The following is a 17,731-nucleotide window of genomic DNA, read 5'->3' on the forward strand; positions in this document are numbered from 1 at the left end:
GTTTCAGTAATTCGCTATGTTGTTGGGCGAGTCACGAAACTACCCAGGAGAAGTCTCAAGGGAACTCTGCAAACAGTTTGCATCATAGCTACTCTTAATCTGACCGAGTTAAAGCACAAAGAAAATCCTGGCCTTGTGGAGGGGGGCAAAGCCCGCCTCCCTAAGGACTAACCATTCCGTTTCCACCCTCGAGTCTGTTACTCTCGTATGAGTACATTTCTTTCTTGCCCCCTGGGAATGATTCTTTTTTACTGAGATATGGAATAAAAAGAGAGAAATTAGCTTATGTCATCCAGAACTGATGTCAATTCAAGCTGTGTCTTCGGCAAGCATGCTGTCTTCATAGGCACGTCCTTTAGCTCATGGGTGTAAGGTTAAGAGTGTCTTGCATACTCTTTTAGAACTGGCAGGAGATGAAACAAAACCTTGTAACTGCACTCTGTGCTGTGAGGCAGAGATATGGGCCCTGCTCTGATCGGTTGCTCCCCCTCCCCCATGGCCTTTGCAAATAGCTGATAGCTAAGTACAGAAAACTTGAGGGAACATCTGAATACAGCACAAAATCTCCAGATTTATGGGCCAAACTAACGTCAAAATGGTAGTAATAATAAGGCTTTGCTGGAAATGAACCACCCAAAATGTAGAAATTGGAGGAAAGGGCGCTTTGTGGTTTCCCAGGAGAATGAGGATTCAGATATAGTGACCTCTTCATCTTCATTTAGGGATGGGACTTGAATGCCGCTGAGCACACATTGTTTTCTTCAGCACAAGTAAGAGATACTAGCTAATTTCCTTAGAAAGAACAAGGAGTATGCGAGGCAGGAATTAGAAACTGAAATCTAATTAGGATGAGGAGCATGTTTTCTTTTTCCAATCTTATGTTCCCTAATTCTATAATAGAAAATTTGACTGTACTACTGTGTTCTTTTTTTTTTTTTTCCATAGTTAGTAAAAGTTTTAATAATGTCAACCCATTTCATCTGTGCCAGTGGTAATCAGGAAAGGGCTTGGGGATGACCCACCTCAATCCAGTAGAAAGTTTTCATGATAAAGTATCTTGGCTGGTGGAAAAAGAGAAGGGCAACTAGGCATCTCTCAAGGATCAAAAATAAGGATCCAAACATAAGGATACCTGGTGAATTCACAGTAGGTACTCAACGATATTGGTTGAAGGAAGAAATCATCCAAGCAATTTAACACACTGATTGATTAAATTATTCCTACCCCACCTGAGTATTTTTTATTTGTCATACCTTGTAAGGATTTCTTTCATATTAAAATAGCTGCTTAGGTAAGCCATTTCTTCATTTTCTTTTGTTAGTCTGGCATACTATAAAGCATTTTCATCATCATTATCCTATTTAATCTTTATTTCTGATCCTGAGATTAAAACACTCGCACATGCAAAACTGAGGTTTTATCACTTAGAAATCATGATTTAGGATAGCAGTTATCAAAACTCCTAGTTTGTGATCAATGATATTTTATTTAAATCAAGTATGTAAATTAATTAAAATAATTTAATTATGTTAATTCTTTCACTGAACACATTTTTTTAAATTAAAATGTATTTTGTTTCTGTGAAACCACAACTTGATATGCTAATTGTAGTTCTTCTAAAGTATAAAATATTTTATATGCCTAATAAATGATTTAAAATTTTTTGTAGTCTACTAGATTTAACTTTTTAAAAAATAACTTTATTCAAATACAGTTATGTTGAGAGCCACCCCCAGTCTGGATGGCGCTTGGCATTGCCAGAAGGAGTGGTTGAGAGGTGATGCCAGTGAGCCATTAAGATGATGATAGTTAAGTTGTGCATAATTGCTGTGACTGGATGATGCTGGATTGAGACAGGCTGTGTATTCAGTTGTATATGGACCCCTGCTGTCCAGCAATACGGTGGCTCCTGCTGCCTCAGGTGCCTGCTACTTTTGAGTTCCCATTGAGTTCTCTCGGAGCCCGGGGGAAAGCACGTTCCTGTTTGAACCTACAAGTGCCTTGTGGCGGCTCAGTTATTTGTGCCCAGCCAGACTGCGGCACAGTTATATATTATACAATTCCTCTGCTTAAGAATAAATGGTTTTTAGTAATTTTATGCAGTTCTGCAACCATCCCCACAACTTTGGCTCACTTCTGTCACCCTAGTAAGATCCTTCATGCTGGTTTATAGTAAATGCCTACTGAAATCCCTGCCCCAGAAACCACTAGTTTACTTTCTATCTCTATAGATTTGCTGTTTCTGGACTTTTCGTGTAAATGGAATCACAACATATGTCATCTTTTGCGTTTGAATTCTTTTACCTGGTATAATATTTTGAAAGTTCATTATATTTACCTCATGGCCTCACTTTTTAGAAACAACGATATGTAAATGTCTGTTACAGAAGTGTCCAGATAGTGATGGTGAAGATGGCAATTTCCTAAATTAAGCAAGGTTTGACAAATATTTATTTGGAAAATTTAAAACATTCTGTTGGATGTGGAAGAACAGAGGATTCGGTGAAATGTATGACGACATGTGACTGGACTCTACTGGAGATGGGATGAGGTACCTAGAACATTGCATATGCTTCATGTGGTTGGTTGTTACAGGGCCATATATATTTGTTCTAGAAAAGTGAAAGTTTTTTTTCAAAATTTTTTATCATGTATGAAAATGCTCAAACATAACAATTAAAGAGAATAATAGGATGAATCACTATTAATACTTATCATCCTGATTAAAAAGCAAAATTTTACCACATTTGTCTTATGCATCCTATTTTTTCTCCCTTTGCTGGAGTGTTTTTAAGATACATCCCATATATCATCATGATATATATATATATATATATATATATATATATATATATATATATAGATATATAGATATAGATATAGATATAGATATATATATATTAATGTAAATTTCTAAAAAATAGAGATTTTTTAAACTTTTTTTTTTACATAGCACTATACTTGGTAAGTTACAAATGATACCTTACCACAATGAATTTTCATACTAGTGATAGTCCTGGGCTTGCATCTTGATGGTTTAGTTTCACTATGCAGCAAAATAAGGTTCTGCTAAAATAGAGGCTGTGTACATACTTGAGTAGAAAGTCCTTTCACACTTGCAATGCAGAGATGCCTCTACTTACTCCTCTCTGGTATTGAGTGCCTATATTGTAGGGCCTAGAAGTCAAAGGGACTGGGAGGGCAGCAGAGCATCATAGAAACTGGAGATCAATGTAGATTGCTAATAATTTTGAAATTGGCTTTATTATATCTAGATGTAATTTTTTTCTTTTTATTTTTTTCTGAGTGGAATAAACTATAACACATAGGTTTTGCAGTGCAGGTTTCCAGGGTATTATTAATTAAAAACAAGAGGGTATACTCCTTGATATTTGTCCTAAAAATTAAAGTCATTATACAATAGAGGTACATACATACTCATGTTTATAGCAGTATGGTTCATAATAGTCAAATTATGGAACCAACCTAGATGTCCTAGATAATGGATAAATGGACTTAAAAAATTGTAAACACACACACACACACACACACACAAATGGAGTTTTATTTTGTCATAAAGAAGAATGAAATTGGGTTAGGACTGTGGCTCAGTGGTGGAGTGTTTGCCTAGCATGCGTGAGGCACTGGGTTTGATCCCCGGTACCACATAAAAATAAACAAATAAAATAAAGGTATTGTGTCCATCAACAACTACAAAAATATTTTTTTAAAAATGAAAAAGAATGAAATTATGTCATTTGCAGGAAAATGGATGGAATGGATAGAACTTGAGAACATTATGCAAAGTATATAATAAGCCAAACTCAGAAAGCCAAGAACTGTATGTTTTCTCTCATATGTGGAAAAGAGAAAGGAAAAAAGGAAAAGAAAAGGGGGTTGTGTCTCATGAAAATCAAAAGGAGATCAGTAGAGCAGAATAAAGGGACCAGGGGAAGGAGCAAAGGAGGGAAAGGGGAAATAGTGGGAAACAATATTGATCAAATTATATTATTATATCATGTGCACATACAAATATGTAACAACAAATTCCATTATTATGTATAATTATAATGTGCCAATAAAAAAACATGGACTAAAATAGGAGAGTGTGTTTTTTTTGTTTTTTTTTTGTTTTTTTTTTTGGAGAGTGTGTTAAGAATAACATACTCCTGCACTCCTAACAGTGTATTGGAAGTTTGGTGACATGGAACCAGAGCATGTGAAGAGCAGATTCCGTCCCTGGAAGACCTGCAAGATTTAGTTGAATTCTTTGAAGTAGGCCTGAGGTCTCTATGCATCAGGTGCTTTAACAGGTATCTCATGTTCATTACCTTATCTACTTCTTGATTATCTTGTCAGGCAAGTATTATTATTTTCCTTCTAAATGGTTAGAGAGGTTGAATAGGTAAATTTCCCAGAGTCACACAATAAGTCAGTGTTGCAGGTAGAATTAAAAGCCAGAGATGACTAACTAAAAAAATGTCCCACTTCTATGAATGCATACTATGTAACCTACAGTAAGACCTTCTTCCTAGGCCCAAATCACTGTGCCCTGGGAAATACAGTATACTGTAGAAGTGTTCACTTTTGAACTTTTAGTCCAAAAACACTTTTAGTGTTTTCTTTTGAATTTTAAATTTATGTTGATTTTTATCCCTTAATAAAGGTAATAGAGCTTTATTTCAATTCAATTAGAAGTAGTAACAAAAAATAATAATGGGCCAGGCATGATGGTGCACACCTGTAATCCCAGCAGCTTGGGAGTCTGAGGCAGAAGGATTGTGAGTTCAAAGACAGTCTCAGTAATTTAGTGATGCCCTAAGCAACTTAACGAGACCCTGTCTCGAAATAAAATATAAAAAAGGGCTAGGGATGTGGCTTAGTGGTTAAGTGCTTCTGGGTTCAATCCCTGGTACCAAAAAAAATGGTTTTAATAATAGTAGCCATCATTCATATAATGCTTATTATGTTCCAGGAACTATTTTAAGGTTTTGCCTATATTACCTCATTTAATCTTTCCAACAAATCTATAAGTTGGGTACTATTACTGTCTTTATTTAAGAGAGAAATTGAGGTATAAAATGGTTAAATAGCTAGCCTGAAGTCACATAGCTAGTATGGCAGAGCTAGGATTAGGACCCTGGTAAAGTGGCTCCAGAATCCTTGCAGATACCTCCTAATAGCAACTCCATGTACAAGAATTTAGACTTAAGAGTATCTAAGATCAGGGAATGAATTTGTGGCTCATGGAAGCAGTGGACCTACAGCAATCATGAGGGCTTGATTTAATGGGGCAGCTGTAATCTAAAATATTCTTGACAGTTGTCCCACACAAGAACACTTGAGTCTGTCAGACCATGTGCTACCTAAGCTGAAATGTGCCTGGCTTATATCCCATTTCTAAATGTACCTGCACGTATGATCTTGAATTTAACTGTTCCACTTATTTGTTACTGATTTATTAAAAACTTTGATTTTATTTGTAGCAGGTCCTTCATCAGAGAATAAATCCCAATCATTTTATTGAGAAAATCTGGCAACTTCCCCAAGTATGAGGAAGTCACATATAGGCTTAAAACATTAATCATCTATAAATAGAAAATATTGTCACTTGTGTCCTTACAAAATCAAGGAGGAAGATTTACTTCAATATTCATTGAGCAGTTGTAGTCTCTTGAATTTTAAATTTATGTTGATGAAAACATCACAAAATAAACAACCTTGAAAGGTTCACATTAACAATTTGTGACTTTTTATATTAGCATTTTTTCTAAAAAATATCACTTAGCATTAAATTTATGACTTACAAAGTTTTGCTATGTGGGCTGGGGTTGTGGCTCACTGGTGGAGCACTTGCCTAGCATGTGGTGAGGCACTGGGTTCAATTCTCAGTATCACATATAAACAAATAAATAAAATAAAGGTTCATCAACAACTAAAAAAAAAGATTAAAAAAAGTTTTGTTACACTGTATACTTTGTATACAACCAGAGATATGAAAACTTATGCTCTATATGTGTAATATGAATTGTAAGGCTTTCTGTTGTTAAATATAAAAAATAAAATAATAAAAATAGACAAAGATTTTTAAAAAGTTTTGCTACACTATTTAGTGTTTTTATTATATATCTTGAAGTCAATATTTTCCCCTAAGTAACCTTTTCATTTTATAATAAAATCATGGAATTTGAATGATTCTCAAGTACATTGATTTCAGTCTAGATAAAATTTGTGGTTCTTGATCAAGTTCTTTGAGGAAAAATTGAAGGAAAATGAGGTGGTAGAACATGTTCTTATTCATGTGACCTTTTACTTACTACTTCTTTGAAGACTGAATTTTCACATTAGATTTTTATTATTTCTATGAAAATCACATATTAATTGCCATATTATGTAAATGAACATCAAGTTTCAAATAATCTCATTTTTAGTCTTAAATTAAAACTCTGAAAATATTAGTTATAAAGTATGACCATGGGATAAGAATATAAAACTACCTCTGTCATCACTGTCATGCATCACTCACAGTATTATTAATTGCCTCTTTGGAAGCAATCTAGTGATACTCCAAAAATGATTTATCCGTTAAAGACTTCCAAGCCAGTCATCTCACTTCTGAGAACTGGAATAAGGAAATAAACTGAAATACGGGATATTATGTTCATGAAGATATCCATTGCAATGTTATTTATAATAATATAAAACTGGAAGCAAGATAAATACTAAAAATAGTAGACTTGAAACATTTTGTCATATTCTGAAATGGAAAGCAACCTTTATGTTTAAAGCAGGGGAATGATAATACAAAGGGCTCTGACATTTTGGTATAATTTAGTTGTTAAGACCTATCCATGTCTTAAGGTCCTTTTCTAAGCAATGCTTTACCAAGGCTGATTCTGTTACTTCAGATGCTTGAGAGCAAACTACAATGAGGTCACTGAAGGCAGTAGCATCCTAATTTTTTCTTTGTATCTTTGTGACTAATGCTTTCACACACAGTAAACACCCAACAAATATAGGTTTCAGTGATTTCTATGTTTATGTAGTAAAAAATGTATTTTTATATCATTATTATTTGGACTATTCTTCATAATAATTAAGCTAAATTAATGAGGTTTTAACAAAGTTTTCCCCATTGTAACTAGCTTTGCCTCATTTTGTTTTTTTCCCTTGGTGCTTTCTATTATATCTGCTCATTCTCATTATTTTCTGACCTTTTCTGTCTAGGATTTTATTTGTTCATATTAATAAGATGAAAGGATCCTGCCCCACACATTCTTGAAAGAGCATTTGCCACCCACTGTCTTTCCATTGATCTTAGCTAAAACAGGTAGTCTCTGTGCAGTGTCTTGTATTCAGACATCACACCCACACTCTCATGACTAGCCTTATTATTATCTTAGCATTAATAATATATTCACTACTATTACTGGATGTGTGGCACACACCTGCAATCCCAGCTACTCAGGAGGATGAGGCAGAAGGACTGACAGTTCAAGACCAGCCTAGGCAACTTAGTGAGGAACCCAATCTCAAAACAAAAGATAAAAAAAAAGATTTAGGGTGTAGTGCAACGGTAGAGCACTACTTGGTTCAATCACCAGTATTAAAAAAAAAAAAAAGAAAAAGAAAGAAAAGAAAAAAATTAATAATGTACTTGCTACTATGTCAAATCCTTTATTGAGTATTTTGCATGACAATAAGATAAGCAATTCCTAAATGTAGCTTCATAGAGATGGTATTTGGTTCACTGTCAGTTACTTGGGAGACTTCTAGTGGGTTGAGTTTTTAAGGTTATAAAAACCAAAGTTAACTTCAATATCACTCTTGGGTTAAAACCCCAATACATGCAATGAGTTAGCCATCTTTCACCAATTTAAATTACTAGTCTACATCATTTGCATTTATGTGATATAAAAATTGCATAAAAGTCCATGTCAATTTTTGCATTAATCTGTTCTCAGTATTTTCACCATACAAGTTAATTTTGAGGCTTTTTCATGAAAAGCTCACTCTAAATGTGTCTATGAATTTCTTTTTAAAAATTTTTTTTAGTTGTAGATGGATACAATATGTTGTAAGGGTCCGGCGAACGATGGAGGAAGAGACCACCAAGAGACCGACTCATGCAACAGCAAAAGGGGGTTTATTGCAGATCCAGCACGATGGAGCTCTAGGCTCACTCAAGAAGGGAGAGCAGCCAAGAGTCCTGAGCAGGAGTTGAGCAGTGCTTAAGTACACTTTTTTGGGGAGGGCGGGGGCTTTGCATACATCAGAACAAATCATCATGAGGTGCGGGAAAATCAAACAACAACTCTCAAACATGATTAGTACATTCATTGGTGGGAACAGGTCGGGCAGGGGTGATAGGTCAGTCCTAAAGCGGGGTGGACATTCAAACTGATTGGTTTAGGCTCTGAGGTGCCTACGTGCTGAGCTGCACTGGGTCCAAGTTGTTAAGCAACTAAGTGGTCAGGGGGGATTATCTAATGGGCAGTGCCGGGAATTGTCCTAACAGCTACAGGAATTTCAGGCTTTGAGTGTAGCTTAGAAACTTAACAATACCTGGTCCTTTACATTTTAACTCAGGCTTTGCGGCTTAGAAACTTTACAATACCCGGTCCTTTACATTTTAACTTCAATTTCTTTTACTCTTTCAATGTGTAATATGAATTGTAATGCTTTATTTTATTTATTTATTTTTATGTGGTGCTGAGGATCAAACCAGTGCCTCACACATGCAAGGCAAGCACTCTACCACTGAGCCACAACCCCAACCTCTAAACATGTCTATGAATTTCCATACTCCTTTTGGTTATGTTAAAATCTGGCTACAGTCTTACATTATTGACCATTTTGCAAATGAGGTGTTAGTTATTTCTTTCTGCTTTCTTTTTTGTCTGTGGAAGTCAGTGCTTTTAAAAAATCACTATTTCCCACAAACCCAAAGTTAACAGTTTCATTTTACAGTATTGAGATCTGGAGAATTTCATACTAATCTAAATGGTTACCAATCTGTATGTCTAAAATCACTTGACATGTTTGCTTTTTTCAAATTTTCATATAGTTGTTCCAGAATAATATATAAACTGAACTTCATATTAATGAGAATTTAGTTTTTGCTTGCTTTCAAACAACTAAACTGCACTATGATCATACCTCTGGGTACATGTTGAGAGCCACAGCCCAGTCAGAATGACGCCTGGCATTTGCCAGAGGGGATGGTTGAAAAGTGATGCCAGCGAACCATTGAGATGATGATTTGAGTTAAGCTATATATAATTGCTGTGATGCTGGATGGATTGTATTGTATATTTGACCTTTATTGTCCGGCAATAGGGCGGCTCTTGCTGCCTCGGGCACGCTGGCTACTTTGGAGTTCCCTTGAGTTCTCCTGGGGATTGGGGGAGATTGGACGGAGCTGGTGGAGGGAGTGTGTTCTAGTGTGTGATGTGTGCAGTGCCGGTGAGAGTTGGGGAATAAAGAGTTGCTGTTTGAATCTACAAGGCTTTGTGGCGGCTCGGTTATTGTGCCCAGCCAGACTGCGGCAGGTACTTTTATTTGTAACCCCAAACTTTTGGATTTACTTATTTAGTTATTCATTTATTTTTGCGGTACTGGGGATTGGAGTCAGGGGTACTCTACTACTGAGCTATTATCACCAGCCCTTTTTGATGTTGTTTTGAAACAGGGTCTTGCTAAGTTGTCCAGGTTGGTCTCAAACTGGTATCCTATTGCCTTACCCTTCTGGGATTACTGATGTGTGCTAGTGTGCCAGACTGGATTCATTAATATGGAAATATAGGTTGAGCACCACTAACTAAAAATCTGAAAGCCAAATGCTCCAAAACCCAAAACATTTTGAATACCAACATGATGCCACAAAATAGAAAACTCCACACCATAAGAATTTGTTTCATGAACAAAATTATTAATTTTTAAAATTATTTTAAAATGGTATATAAAATTACATTTAGGGGGCTGGGGTTGTGGCTCAGTGGTAGAGCGCTCACTTATTATGGGCAAGGCCCTAGGTTCTATCCACAGCACTACATAGAAATAAATAAATAAATTGAAGATATTGTGTTCAACTACAACTAAAAAATAAATATTTAAAAAATTACATTTAGGCTATGTGTATAAGGTGTATATAAAACAGAAACTAATTTCATGTTTAGACTTGAGTCCCATCCTCAACATATCTTATTATGTACATGCAAATATTCCAACCCCACCAATAAAAAACACTCCAAACTCAAGTTCAAAACACTTCTGGTCACCATGCACAAAACGCAACTCAAAGCGGATCAAGAACCTAGGAATTAGACCAGACACCCTCACTTAATAGAAGAAAAAGTAGGCCCAAGTCTTCATCGTGTCAGATTAGGCCCCAACTTCCTTAACAAAACTCCTAAAGTGCAAGAAATAAAATAAAGAATCAAATGAGATGGATTCAAACTGAAAAGCTCCTTCTTGGCAAAGGAAACAATCATTGAGGTGAAGAGAGAGCCTACGGTATGGGAGCAAATTCATACCACATGCACATCAGATAGAGCACTAATCTCCAGGATATATAAAGATCTCAAAAAACTTAATACTAAAAAAACAAACAACTCAATCAATAAATGGGCTAAGGAACTGAACAGACACTTGTGAGAAGAAGATACACAAGCAATCAACAAATATATGAAAAAGTGTTCAACATCTTTAGTAATTAGAGAAATGCAAATGAAAACTACTCTAAAATTTATCTCATCCCAGTAAGAATGATAGTTATCTAGAATACAAGCAATAATAAGCGTTGGAGAGAATGTGGGGAAAATGGCACACTCATACATTGCTGGTGGGATTGCAAATTGGTGCAACAACCTTGGAAAACAGTGTGGAGATGCCTCAGAAAACTTAGAATGGAACCACCATTTGACCCAGCTATTCCACTTCTTGACCTTTCTATACCCAAAGGAATCATACTATAGTGACATAGCCACACCAATGTTTATATTAGCTGAATCCACAATAGCTAAACTGTGGAACCAACCTAGATGCCCATCAATAGATGAATAGATAAAGAAACTGTGGTATATATACACTATGGAATATTACTCAGCATTAAAAGAGAATAAAATTGTGGCATTTGCAGGCAAATGGATGAAGTTGGAGAATATTATACTAAGTGAAGTAAACCAATCCCTAAAACTTAAAGGCAGAATGTTTTCTCTGATTAGTGGGTGCTGATCTATAATGGGGAGATAGAATGGAGAGGAACTTTAGATTGGGCAAAGGGAATGGTGAGGAGAATGGAGGAACTTTGGATTGGGCAAAGGGGAGGGTGGGAAATGGATATGGAGATAGGAAAGATGGTAGAATGAGATGACATCATTACCTTAGGTATATGTATGATTGCACAAATGGTGCGTCTCTACACCGTGTACAACCAAAGAATTGAAATGTTGTGCTTCGTTTGTGTATGATGAATTGAAATGCATTCTGCTGTCATGTACAACTAAGTAGAACAAATAAAAATAAAAATAATAATAAATGAAAATAAAAAATAAACACTTCAGGTCCTACGCATTTTGGATAAAGGATCTTCACCTGTATACTTTTTATTAAGACAAAGGTTATGTGACTTTTTAAGAGAAGTCATTGAGCATTGTAGACAATTACTCCCATTTCCTAAAAACTGAAAATCCTGAGCACAAGAAAGACCAGATTAATATTTTTGTATGATGTTATAACTAATTTGCATAATTCAAATTCATGTAAATTGGGCAGCCACATTGTACCCATGCACTTTATTCATGTTTTATTTATACAATCAGATTTCATTCAATAGTTTCTTCCATTTTTTTCAATTAAAAGAGTTGAGCTTGATTCTTTGACTAGATACACAATTTGCACACCCAATAATGGATGAATTGATTGTTTCCAATTTTTGATATTATAAACGATGTGATCATGAACATCCTTGTTCATATTTATGGGTGAACATATTTATGTTGAAAGGGTAAATACCTGCCAATGAATCAGGCCATGAAAGAGCATTTTCATATTATATTTTTTTCATTATTGTGAAATTGCCCTCCAGAAACATACCAATTTACTCTTCAGCCAATTGCATTTCTAGGGGAGGCCTATTTCCCCATGTTAGGACTACAGTGGCTGGGACATCACCTCAGTATCCTTCCCTCCTTTTTCTTGTTAGTTCCAGGGATTGAACCCAGAAGCACTCAACCACTGAGCCACATCCCCAGCCCTTTTAATTTTTTTATTTTGAGACAGGATCTCACTAAGTTGCTTAGGGCCTCGCTAAATTGCTGAGGTTGGCTTTGAACTTGTGATCCTCCTGCCTCAACCTCCTGAACCTCTGGAATTACAGGTATGCACCACGGTGCCTGGTCCCTCAATCTCATTTTAAACATAAAACTAGTCTCTGATTAGAAATATCTGCTTACCAAGATATTTTATTTAATTTATTAGAAAATAAGACAAAGGTTATGTGACTTCTTAAGAGAATTAATTTAGTATAACCTAACCCTAACCCTAACCTAATCTCTCAAGAGGGAGATGAATATAGCATTCCTGATTTTAATTTATTATTTACTTTTACTATTTTGTGTAATTTATTTATGTATACTTGTAATAAAGCAAAAACATTGTTAAATGCATTTAAGTGCCTCCTCTGTCATTTAACTGCCTTTTCTCTATTCTTTCTCCGTAGCAGTTTAGATACATAGCAACTACTGTATGTTTGACCTTTTTGTTTATTGTTTTGTTTTCCCCCACTGGAATGGAAATTATAGAGGGGAAGAAGTTTTTTTTGTTTTGTTTTGTTTTGTTTGCTACTGTATTCTTAGCAACCACAATAGTGACTGGTATATAGCAACCCTTCCAATAATTATTTGCCAATTAAATTAATTGTAAAACAAAATAAAAATATATCAATACATGATCAAAAATGAGCAAAATTTCTTTCTCACCAACCTGTTCAGCCACACAGACCACAAACTTTCCCAAAATTAACCACAGTTTTCAATGAGTGTTCATCCTTTTAGACCTATTTCAGTGGATTTACATATAGTTACAGAAAAACTATATATATATTATACAAGAGAAATATCGAATGTTGCTATGCATTTAATTTTATTTAATTAAGGTCATTTGCATAAGATGTTATTTGCTGAGGGCCATTGCCAAGTAGGAATGACGCATCGATATTTCCTTGCCAGCGTACCCCATGTTAAATGGACTTGCCTTGGAAATTTGATGTGACCTTGCATGTGTGTTTGAGAAAGGTGACCCTGCTCAAAGACCAGGGCTGATCCAGGTTTAGAGATGATCAGGTTTGAGGAAGTTTCCCACTCCTTGAGTTTAAGGCGTTCCCGGTTTAAGACAAGTTTAGGGCGTTCCCGCTCCGAGACAATACGGGTTTTAGGGAAGTTGGAGGTTGAAGATTATTGCTGCTGGGATTAGGGTGTTCCTGCTGCTTGTTCCCGTTGAGTTCTCGTGAGATTCAAATGGGATTTGGAAAAAGCCTCGTGGAGTAGGTAAATTGGGCGGAGAGATTTTAGATTGCCCCTGAACCTGTGTGGAGGTGGTGTCAGTTCGGGAATAAAGGATTGCTGTTTGAATCTACAAGGTGTGAGGTGGCTCGTGATTCTGTGCCAAGCCGAGACCTTGGCAGTTATTCTATAAGTTTTTTTTTTTTTTTTTAATATTTATTTATTTATTTTTAGTTTTCCGAGGACACAACATCTTTGTATGTGGTGCTGAGTATCGAACCCGGGCCGCACGCATGCCAGGCGAGCGCGCTACCGCTTGAGCCACATCCCCAGCCCCAGTTTTTTTTTCTTAATATATCTTTGAGATAATATTTTGATCACACTCAATGTTCCTCCATGTTCTTTTTAAATTCTGCTTTGCAGGATAAAGGCACATTTTAGGTGGCCAAGTGTTTAGAGTTATGTATCCTGGGATTGGGCTTCTAGGGGTCCAAGTTCTATATTATTGAGTAGCCGAAACCTTAAGTAAAGGAGGCAGGCTAAAGCAACTTTGAGACAGAATGCTAACTACATCTGTGATTTTAGGAACAATATTTTAGCATTTTAGGAAGTCATTAATAAGTGAGAGATGTGGGCCAAGGAAAGACTCGAAGTTAAAAACAAAACAACAAAAACAATGTTGTCATGATGGCCAAATTCAATAGGCTGAAATCTATTCACCTAAGAAACATGGAGTGCTTACTTTTTGCCAGATTCTGCTTGAGGTGCTGGGGACACAGCAATGAAGAGAATAGTAAAAATTCCTGTCCTCACGAAGCTGATATTAGGAGGAGAAGATAGTAAAATTAAGTGAGAAAAACAATGTAAGTTAGATCATTATAAATGCCCAGGAGAAAAAATAAGGCAGGAAAAGAGATTGGAGAGCTAGGAATTACAACTTTATTTATTTAGAGACCAGGTCTCACTATGTTGTCCAGATTGGTCTCAAACACCAGGGCTAAAGTGATCCTCCTTGGCCTCAGCTTCCTGATTAGCTGAAACTGTAAGTATGTGGCACCAGGCCCAGCTAGGAGTTAAATGGGAGGTCAGATAAATTCTCCCGAGGGGATAATTGAGTAAAAAAATCTGAAGTAGTCAAGGGGAGTCTGGGGAATAAGTATTCCAAGCAGAAGGAACCACAAGAGAAACAACTTGCAGCTTGACTGAGGTTCAGGGTCAGCAGGGAGGCTGCCAAGGTCTGAGCATGTAGAGGGCAGGGAAAAGTAGCATGAGATAAGGCTAGTGAAGAACAGAAGTCAGGATATGTAGGGATTCAAAAGTCATAGTTCAGCTTCTACAGGGAGCAAGGCAGAGAGCCAGAAGGCTTTTGAACAGTGTCATGAACTTTCAAAATGATTACTTCCAAGCATGGAGCATGGAGACCAGTGTTTTACCAGAAGGCATTCCAGAGGGAAAAGTTCAGAAAACGGAACAGTTTTCATGAATTTTTGTGTTCTTCCATGCATATATTTGTTAGTATATGTTTTGTAAAAGGGGTCCGGCGGAGCGTCGGAGGGAGAGACCACACAGAGACTTACTTCATGCAATTGCAGAGGGGCATTTATTGGGGATCCGTTCCAGCGCGCTGGGGCTCCGTGCTCACTCAAGAAGGGAGAGCAGCCCAGAGCCCAGAGCAGAGGTCAAGCAGAGCTTAAGTACACTTTTTGGAGAGGGCAGTAGGCTTTGCATACATCAGAACAAATCATCATGAGGCGCGGGAAAATTGAACAACAACTCTGAGACGGGATTAGTAAAGTCATTGGCGGGAACAATCAGGGCAGGGGTGATTGGTCATTTCTAAGTGGGGTACAAATTTAAACTGATTGGTTTTGGAGCCTAGATGCTTACGTGCCATGCTACCTGGAGCCCTTAGCTATTAAACAACCAGGGAATCAATGGAGATATTTACTGGGCAGTTCCAGCATTGTCCTAACAGCTACAGAGATTACAGGTTCCGGGGGTAGCAGAAGAATTTTAACAATACCTAGACTTTACTTTTTAGCCCAGGCCTTGCCATTTAGAAGCTTTACAATGCCTAGTCTTTTACACTTTAACTCAAGCTCTTGCAGCTTGGAATCAGCTTAGAAATTTTACCTTTACAGTTTCAGGATTAATTATAAAAATAATGTTATAAGACGTCATCAGGGGAGAGAATGAAGTTATGATATTTAGAACATATACCTCTGAGGTTTCAAATTAGTATATATATATATATATATTTTTTTACAGATAATTAATGAGAGTTAATGAAGCAAATGATTCACCTTTTTCTGATAAGATAACCATTTACTGATTCAAGGCAACATGGTTATCTTATCTTCTTAATGATAATTTTTGCCACAAATGAAAAGCTTTAAAAATGTTTTAGAAGTGCTGTATCTAAATATAAAGGAAAATAGCACCTGTATATTATGATAAAAGTTAATATTGATTAGAAAATCCAATTATTACTACAATTTATTCTGATATATCCCAAGATAGCTGTTTGTCAGCAGGTAAACTTCCTATTTAATTGGCATGATTGAGTAATTAGATGTATTCTCAGAGCAGCAATAAAATGAAAATCTTGTGTCTCAGGAACATGGTTGAGGTTTTTCTTTTGTTTTGTTTTACCCTTGGGTTTATCAAACTGAGACCAAGGACATTCCTTGTTTTATTTGGGAATAATTTTTAATTTAAAATATTTTGTAATTGTGTGGTTATGTAATTGTTTTCATCATAAGAAAGATGGGAAAAATTCTGAATTTAACAAAATTTGTGATGAGTTGTTTTTTGCTCTTACTAAAACCCTCAGAGTCACATCATTTTTTTCCTGGGATCCTGCAGAAGCCTTCTTATGAGGGTGTCTCTCTCTCTCTCTCTCTCTCTCTCTCTCTCTCTCTCTCTCTCTTTCCCTCAGGTCAATTGATCTTCTAGAAGACAAATCTGATCTTTCTACCATATAATATATATCAGATAGTACTGTATACATCTGTAAATAACAGAAAATGCTATTTTAGTGGCTTAAACAAATAGGGGTTCGCTCATTTCATGCATTACAAAGCCTAGGGGTAGGTACAGTGGCTTCAATATCTTCCAGGCCCCAGTCTCTTTTCATCTTCCTCCTGGGCTGTCCTTCGTGCATAGACTTTCACCCTTGTACTAGTTGTTCACAGATGTTGCATCTCTAGGGCTACTTCTAAATTGCAAGCAGGAAGAAGGTAGAGGGTGGGGATGACACAAAAGTCTCAGGAAGACATTACTGTTACCTTTTTCTGTGAAAGGAAGGCACTTAAGACCAGTTGCAAAGGAAGCTGAAAAATTGGGTACTTTGACTTTTTAGACTGAATAGAAATAGTAAAATGAGAAGGTGAATATTATTGGGTTTTGCTATCCAAATTATAGTTTTTATTATACTCTTTTTTTTCCCCATAAAAAAACGATCTTTAAGAGTTCAGCATTGCTTACTATGTCATACCACATCTCTTATTATTGTGTAGTCTGATATTGTAGAGTAACTTCTTTGGGGCCTTTGGGAATTGGTAGGCAATTTGTCTTCACTTTTGCTAACCTGTCTGTATTAATGAGGGTTCTCCAGAGAAACAGATCCAGGTGGTTATGGAGGCTGGTAAGTCTGTAATCTGTGGGGTGAGCAGAGGTGAAGAATCAGGAGGGGCCTATGTGGCAGGTCAAATCTGAAGGCTATGGATCTGCAGCTCCTCTCTTGCTCAAGGGAAGTCAGCCTCTTGTTCTACTGTGGGCTTCAACTCACATTCATCTACATCATGAAGGGCAACTGTTTTGCTCAAACTCCACTGGTGTACAGGTCTGGAGGTAGCTTAGTGGTGGAGTGTGTGTTTAGGCCTTGAACTCAATCCCTAACACCAAAAAGAGAAAAAATTCACACACATGCGCGCGCACACACACACATACACACACTCACGAATCTCCATAAATTAAATGGTAATCCCATCTACAAATTCTCCTAGAAGCATCTGGAATAATGTTTAATCATAAATCTGAGCATCATGGTATAGTCAAACTAACATATAAAATTAACCATTTCTACATCTAAAGTAACTATACTTGAACCTCAGGAAATGACATATGCTAAAAGGTATGGGGGAAAAAACTCAGTTGAGAAATTGAAATGAGTTCTGTGATTAGATCTTCAAGTAGGATGACTGGGAGAGCTGAGCCTGGAGGGGTGA

This window comes from Urocitellus parryii, chromosome 11 (assembly GCF_045843805.1).
Source record: "Urocitellus parryii isolate mUroPar1 chromosome 11, mUroPar1.hap1, whole genome shotgun sequence".
Taxonomy (NCBI): Eukaryota; Metazoa; Chordata; class Mammalia; order Rodentia; family Sciuridae; genus Urocitellus; species Urocitellus parryii.